Source organism: Myodes glareolus, chromosome 3, assembly GCF_982192425.1.
Source record: "Myodes glareolus chromosome 3, mMyoGla1.1, whole genome shotgun sequence".
NCBI classification, from domain to species: domain Eukaryota; kingdom Metazoa; phylum Chordata; class Mammalia; order Rodentia; family Cricetidae; genus Myodes; species Myodes glareolus.
In genome coordinates, this window is record NC_142028.1 from 55,446,530 (window position 1) to 55,454,433 (window position 7,904).

A 7,904-nucleotide genomic window follows, 5' to 3' on the forward strand; every position below is an offset into this window, starting at 1 on the left:
AATGTATATCCTGTGCAATTATATTTGGGAGCATGTGATCTGTTTTGATGTTGATTGTATAGGGGGTTATAGTTAAGAGATAGTATGAAACTCAGAAGAGATTTTGGATTTTTAAACATTGTGAAGACTGTGATAGACTAGGGGGCTTTTGAAGTTATACTAAATGCATTTTGCATTGTTTTATTGTTACAAGCTTTTGGAAGCCAGGGAGCAGAATATGGTAGTTTGAATGTAATTGGCCTCCATAACTCATAGTGAGTGGTGCTATTAGGAAGTGTGGCTTTGTTAGAATAAGTATGGCCTTGTTGGAGGAAGTATGTCACTGTGGAGGTGGGTTTGAGGTCTTATATTTGCTCAAACCATGGCCAGTGTCTCAGATCACTTCCTATTGCCTGTGCATCAAATGTAAGAACTCTCAGCTTCTTCTGCATGCCACCATGTCACACCATGATGATAATGGACTAAACCTCTGAAAATTTAAGCCACCCCATTAATTGCTTTCCTTTATAAAAGTTGCTGTGGTCATGGTGTCTCTTCACAGCAATAGAAATCGTAATTAAGACAGTCCTCATAAACAATTTTCACTTTTCAATAACTTATATCTTCTTTCTATAACTAAACTCTCACTCAAGTAACCCTAGTTAAGCAACTCAGTTTACCAAAATAAATACATACCTAAGTAAAAATACATTTTATAATATAGAATAGTAAGAAAGGGGACCACAGAAGAAGAGAGGGGAAGGAAAGATACGGAATGGTCTAGAAAGGAATGGAAAGAGAATGGAAGGGAAAAAGCCAAAGGTGTGAAGAAAGGGTAGGAAAAAACAGAAGAAAGATGGGAAGAGCTTCAAAAATAAATCAAAGGGAAAGAAAATGAAGCAAGCATGGGAACCTGACAAGGATATTAGCAATGAGGACTTTATGAGAAGCCATAGTGAAATCACCGTGTGATACATAAAGCAACATGAGCTGATACCATGAGAGTCATGAGAAACATACCAGGAAGCCTTGGGTTTCGATGTCAATATCAACGGAGGAAATACCTGCAAATAAGGCATTACAGAGCAAAGAACATTAGTAAGAATGATGGGATAGGTTATTTGCTGAAATTATAAGTGAATTAACTATCAGCCACTCAGCTATCACGCCCTCTTATGAGAACAGAAGTTAAGTTCGCTCTGATGTGAGAGCGCCTCTGCAGCCTTCTTGGGACAGAGTGGCAGCGTGGAGGACCTGACAAGAGTCTCCTGGCACCAACAGATCTAAGTGATCTGACATCACAAATAGTCAAGACACGTAGTTACCCAGCCAAGTTTACCAGACATCCTTTACCTTTGGACTGTCTTACAAGAGTCCTCGCATTTCCTGTCTACCATTCATAACTGAAAGCAAGATCCAAGTTTCTAAGACTCACTCGGAGAGAAGGCATGTATCCACAGATAAAGGAACACATTTCACACAAAATCCCTTGTCAGCCACAGCCCAGCTTCTTACGGGGAGAAAAATGGGCCATGGGAAAGCCAGACTGCTAAAAGGAGGCAGCCCCAGGATACAGGCATAAAGCTGAGTACCCAAGAATCAAAGAAAAGTCCTAATGAGATCCTGGAATTGTGGTCAGATACGCCATGGTACCTCAAGTAGAGAGCCTTAGAGGAAGACATCAGTGTAAACTTCTGGCCTCCACAGGCACCCACAGTCATGTGACACACACAATAAAAAAAATAAAATAAGTAAAATACAGAGAAGGTGACAAAAAGTGGTCCAAGGACAGGTGATCAAAGTATCAGCCCCATGGACCCCGTGAATCCCAGGGACCCCATGGACACATGGGAGCACGTTCTGCAGAGGACCTGTTAAAGACCCAGAATGCAATTTCAGTTCCTTATTGAGTGACACAATGGGGAGAGTTCGCCCACTGTTTTCCATAGGACATAGTGAGAATTGGTCCCATGAGATAGTTACTCTTTTACACAAAGAGTATCAATAGTATCCCTTGGAATGAAACAGAAGGACAAAAAAAATCCCACAGGAGTGGCACAAGGGACAGGATAGACCCGGAGCAGAAACAGAGAGATGTGTGGCAAAAAAGGGGCATTCTATCATATATATATCATACATATATAAATATATATGATATATATATATAATATGTATACACAGCTGATTTCAATAAACATCTGATTAAGAGTCAAGCATTGTAGCTGGGAAGTGGTGGCACGCACATTTAATCCCACCAGCACTTGGGTGGCAGAGGCAGGTGGGTCTCTGTCAGTTTAAGGCCAGTCTGACCTACACAGTGAGTTCCAGAACAGCCTACAGGCTACACAGAGAAACCTTGTTTCTGGGAGGAAAAAAAAAAAAAAAAAACATGGTTAGTACATGACCTAATTCCAGCATTCAAACTTCAGAGGCAAGAGGATCATGAGTCTGAGGCCTGGGCTATATAATGAGGCAGGATCAAAACACAAAGAGCTAAGGATACAGCTTAACGGTAGGGCTTAACATGCACAAAGCTCTTCACAGCAGGAATAAAAATTAAGGATTAAAATTCTGATGAATAAATGAATAAATATCTACGGGGGAAGAAGTTAATGGAATATCTGTCTTGGCATCAGCTTTCGTCACACCATTTACCCACTGGGCAGCAATATGGAGGGGGGAGCTGGGGATCTACACTCAGAACTCTCCCAAGTGCACTAATGGACTCGAAACTGACTATCACTGTTTCAATATTCTCCAAAGTCAGTGAGCACCACTCCCCTTACTACTATTCACTGAATGTTTCTTTTACACACACACACTCATACTTTCATATTTATATATATATATATATATATATATGAATGATATGCATGCAAGCTCAATATTCAGCTACCGAGCCACGTGTCCACCCTTTACTGGAAGTCAAATGATGGCTCTACTTCCCAGTGCCTCTCACCCATCTCTAGGTCTTCATTGTCTGCAGCTTCAACACTTGCCCCTCCTACAAGACTTCCACTGCTCTATTAGGTTGTCCAAATGCACTTCTGCCCATTCTCTCTGCTTTTAGAGTGGTCTGAGCTCTGCCCAATAGTTCTCTAACGGCCAAGCCTAACTTTTTGAACATTTCTTCTTACATATATTAAATTCTGCTGACTTCCCCTTTGGGCTATCCCCTGGGAAGAAGTTCAAAAAGATTGTGTAATGTTGCCAGGTTCTTTCACAGTAGAAAATGCTTCCAGTCATGTGTCTCTGTCCTGTATATACTTTCTCTCTGCTAGTGACCCTTTAGAACGTCAACAAGCAGTTGCATAAAGACCGATGTGTCATAAAAAAGAATAAGGCCAAAAAAGAGCGTGTCGAGTAAAGGGGCAGGATGTATGGAGCCATAGTCAGAGGAAGTGCTTGGCAAGAGATAAATAACAATATAAAGAAAGTCTTTTATATTATTTTTTAAATTTATTTGGTTTTTGAAGCAGGATCTCACTGTGTGGGCCTGGATAGCCTACTATATAAGTCATGCTGGCTTTAAATTCATGGTGATCTTCCTGTTGCTGCCTCCTAACCATTGTGATAACAAGCAGGTACCACAGGCATGGCCACTGTGCCAGCAAGGAATGGTTTTATTGGCGTTCTATGTAACATATAGCTCACGCTAATAACACTAAGGTTTTATTCCCTTACACTCTGGAGGAGTGCTTCTGTGTCCTTAGTCTTTACAGGACTGTCTATCCCCAGTGGTCCACCTTCTGACATTGTGACATGTATATACAAATGTGTTGGGTCACATTCACAGTTATTCTGAGATGCATGCCACATGTCAGCCAAGCATGAATTCTGGCCAAGTATTTTATTCTATTACTTCCCAAATTCAACAAAGCTCAGGTTTCCTACCAATGAGGAGCGTGTTTGTTGAGTTGACTGCCTTGAAGAACCACACAGTGTGAGGCATACAATTACACTCCATAAAGTGGTCATACTTTCATCCTCAGAACCTTGAGGAAGTTATATTGCAAGGGGCAAGAGTGGTTGAAGTCGGAACCTTGATGGGGGTAGAAGATTAACTGCGGAATTTCTACAGGTCAGAACTCAACCATGCTTCTTTAGCAAATAAATCAGGAGGGGGGAAACAGAGTGAAACAAAAACCTATAGTTTCAATGAGAACTGAAAGATGTTAATTGCCTGTAATTTATGGACTTCACTTGAACCCTGAAGCAAGCAAACTGTAAATCAATCAATTAATTAACTAATTAATTAATGATAATTATACAGAGATATACTCACTGGGAAATTGGAAACTTGACTGCTGAACAGATTGGATACTAATGAATTGTTGGAGATTCAGTTTGGGTGGGAGAATGGAAGCAGGTTTTAAAAAATGTCTTTTATCTCTTAGAGATACATGTAGAAATACTTATTGAGAAAAATCAATGTATGGATCCATGTCAGTGCTATGGTGTGCCTCCCAGGGACATCATGTATCTTTTAGGACTTAAGTACCCATCCCTCCAGTCTCCGAGATCTCTGGCTACTGACAGATCACAGCTCAGGATCACTCTAGAAGCTGTCCTCTAGCCAATTCTATTTCTCTCCCTTCCTCGCAGACATTAAACTCAAGAGCACTTGCCAATAAACTCCCTGCCTGCTAATTTCTGTCGGTGAGTCTGCTTACCTGGGAAGCACTCAGTAACAATTCAGTAACAATAAGAATAATGGTGCCAAATTCATGGTGTGTGTTTGGGGCCATCTCACAAGGATACCCATAGGTGTTTTCTTTTTCTTTTCTTTTTGTTGTGCTGGGAATCAAACTCAGAACCTCCCACATACTAGCCCAGCACTTTGTCCCTGAACTACATTCTCAGCCCCAAGGTAGATTTTCTTGAGTTTCAAGATATTTTTTTTTTTTGCAGCAACAGACACAAGTAAAGACAGCCTTCAAGCCAAGCGTCTCACTCACCAGGTTGGCAGGGAAACGGGTGGATGCAGGGAGTATGCTGAATGTAGAGTAATGACAGGCTACATGCAGTGATAAAGGCTGGGTGTGCTAAATGAAGGCTTACATGTCCCTTTGTAGAGGTGCAATGTGTTTAGATGGACGTGGTCCTCAAAAGTGTCCCATAAAATAGTAAAGGCTTACCATAGGATGCATATATTGTTTCTATGTGCATAACGTGGAGTCAAGCTCTGCAGTGAGGTCTAAGGAAATGCTCGGTGCCTCACTACTTTCCTAATGACAATGAGCATGAGCCTGGAGTATTATCATCTTCCAGAGACTGGCAAAGGACCAGAATGTAAATACTCTAGATTTTGTGGGCTCCCCTTGATTAATCACAACTGTGCAGCTCTAGCCTGCGGCACACGTGTAGACAATATGTAAAGGGTATAACTATGCTCCCATGAACTGTCCCTTGTGAAAACAGGCAGGGAGCCCATGAGCTATAACTTGCTCACCCCATCATGCACCATTTACAGTTCTATGTGATACCGTGTGGCCCTGTATGATTTAATATACTTCATCTCATTTGAACTTTCAGTACTTCTTCATGCAGAAAATAATCTGAGCCATGAGCTTCAGCGTCTAATCCCATCCCAATGAGTGAATACATCCTATTAATTACTGCAGTGGTAGCTACTGTACCAACACAGCTGCACGGAACCCCATACTACCCACTACTGCTTTAGAAATTGGAAACTAACGTTTAGGTTGAGAAATTTCCAAAGTTTGTATGACAATTCTAACTTTTGGAGCCAGGACTCCAACTCTAGCTGAGTTGGCCCAGATCTTTAGCTATTTCCAGGTATTACATAGCCACTCTGTGCTTATTCTCTGACTGGAAACTGAGCATTGCGTGCAAAACTGCATGCATCATTAATTGGTTATTCCTCTTCCGGACTTTCTTCTGTAACAACCTCAGTTTCAGAGCAATTAATTGTCTTAAGTGCCACAGCAATCACACTTACGTTACAGATGAGCTACAACACAAAACCCTAAGCATACCTAGCTACCTAACTGTAGACAGGGAAACATTTATCAACAGCTCATTGGCCAGCATTATCTTTCACAAGGTAGTTTTACAGTTTTCTGAGTACAGTTCTCAAAATAACTATTAGCTGTCGGGTCTGTCTATCACCAAACACGATTGCCTTTGAATTCAGAATTCTAATTCTATAACAGCAGAACACACGTTTTCCAACATTTTTTTTTTGACACAGGGTCTCATTCTATTGTCAGTATGCCAGCCTTGAACTTGTCATGTAGTCCCACCTTAAAACTTGCTGGGATCTTCCTGCCTCAACATCCCATAAGCTGGAGTTACAGGCACGCACCATCCCACTTAGCTCGCAAGTTTTACATTCTTGCGCAGGCAATTCTGTATATTTTCCATGGTTCCAAATGTACAAGTCTGCTGTTGATAAGTACATTGAGCCAAATGCCAAACTCCATAGAATTAATAACGATCTTAAAAACAAGTGAAAGATGCATGATACACAATAAAGTAGTGAGTATCCATGGCCGTGAAATCCTAAGTAAAGTCAAAGATGATAAACATTTTCAAATTCATCTGTCATAATCAGCAGAGAGAAAGGGGAAAACAAAAGTGGATACAATGAGGCTTGTTAAATCTGAGAGTGTAGCAGATCTGCACAGATGGGAACACCAGTGAACGTGCACGTATGTGTGTTCACAGGTCAGAGGAAGAGCCACTGAAAATAGATCATAAAACATCAGAGCCTGGCGCAGTGCGTTTGAAAAGCAGAGTTTAACTCAGCCTCAATGGGGAAAAAAAAAGACCCATCATCATCCCATTACCTAATAAGATGTGGCTCTGCTATTGCAATCCTTCAAAACACAAGAGGAGTCCAGCCAGGAGAATGCAACATGGCTTTGGATGAACACATTTGATCAGTCCAGCCAATTACTGCTTTGAATGAATCCTTTACCATTCATTGAGGCTAAAATTCTGAGGACTTTATTTATGGAGCTACATCTGTTCAATGTGAAGAAGTGTAGAGTCTTTTCTTTTTTTCCTTCTTCCTTTCTGTCCCTTTTCCTATGGAAGTATTGCTGCTAATGAAAATAACTCATTTAAAAGAATGATGAGCACAATCCATGGTTGCTTTCTTCATTTTCTTCAGTCAAACAAAGGCAAATCCTGCAAGACATGGATTGCCATTCATAGTTTACAAAGGGGGTTATTGGATTTCACAGAAATTAAGGAATAAGCTCAAGGTCAATATCTAATTGAATGACCATCCCCAAAGACTGTCCTTTTCTACAGGCAATGCTGTACCTGATGCCCGATCACACATCAAGAGGAAGCTCAGGTGCTGACTGCTTAGGATGTAATGCTCGGGACTGTGGAGATGGCTTTCTCAGTAGGTAAAGAGCTTTGCTGCAGATGCATGAGGACCTGAGTTCAGAGCCCACCATTCATGCAAATATTAGACATGATTGTACAGGTCTGAAACCCCAATGGTGGTGAGCCAGAGACAGGCAGACCCTAGATGGTCTGCTGGCAAACGACCCTATCCACGGCAGGTAAGCTCAGTGACAGACCTGTCTCAAAAAAAATAAATAGGAAAAGACACCCAGGATTAACCTCTGGCCTCCAATATGTGCACACACAAGCATATGCACACACATGCACATGTGCATGCATGTCGTGCACAGGCCATATATGTGCACATGCACACACACTCACACACCTACAGAAACTGGCATTTAAGAAACTAATAATAATACAATTTAAAATTAAAAGAAAAAGAGTAAAGCGTCTTGATTTCAAGGGGACATAAATGGCAGTCAACAGCCATATGCTCATCCTGACTGACAACCCCTATGACTCAAGTGTCAACATTTCCCCAAAACAGCAAGGAAAAAAAGTTGCAAGTGATTTTAAATGTTTATGTGTCTTAATGCGAT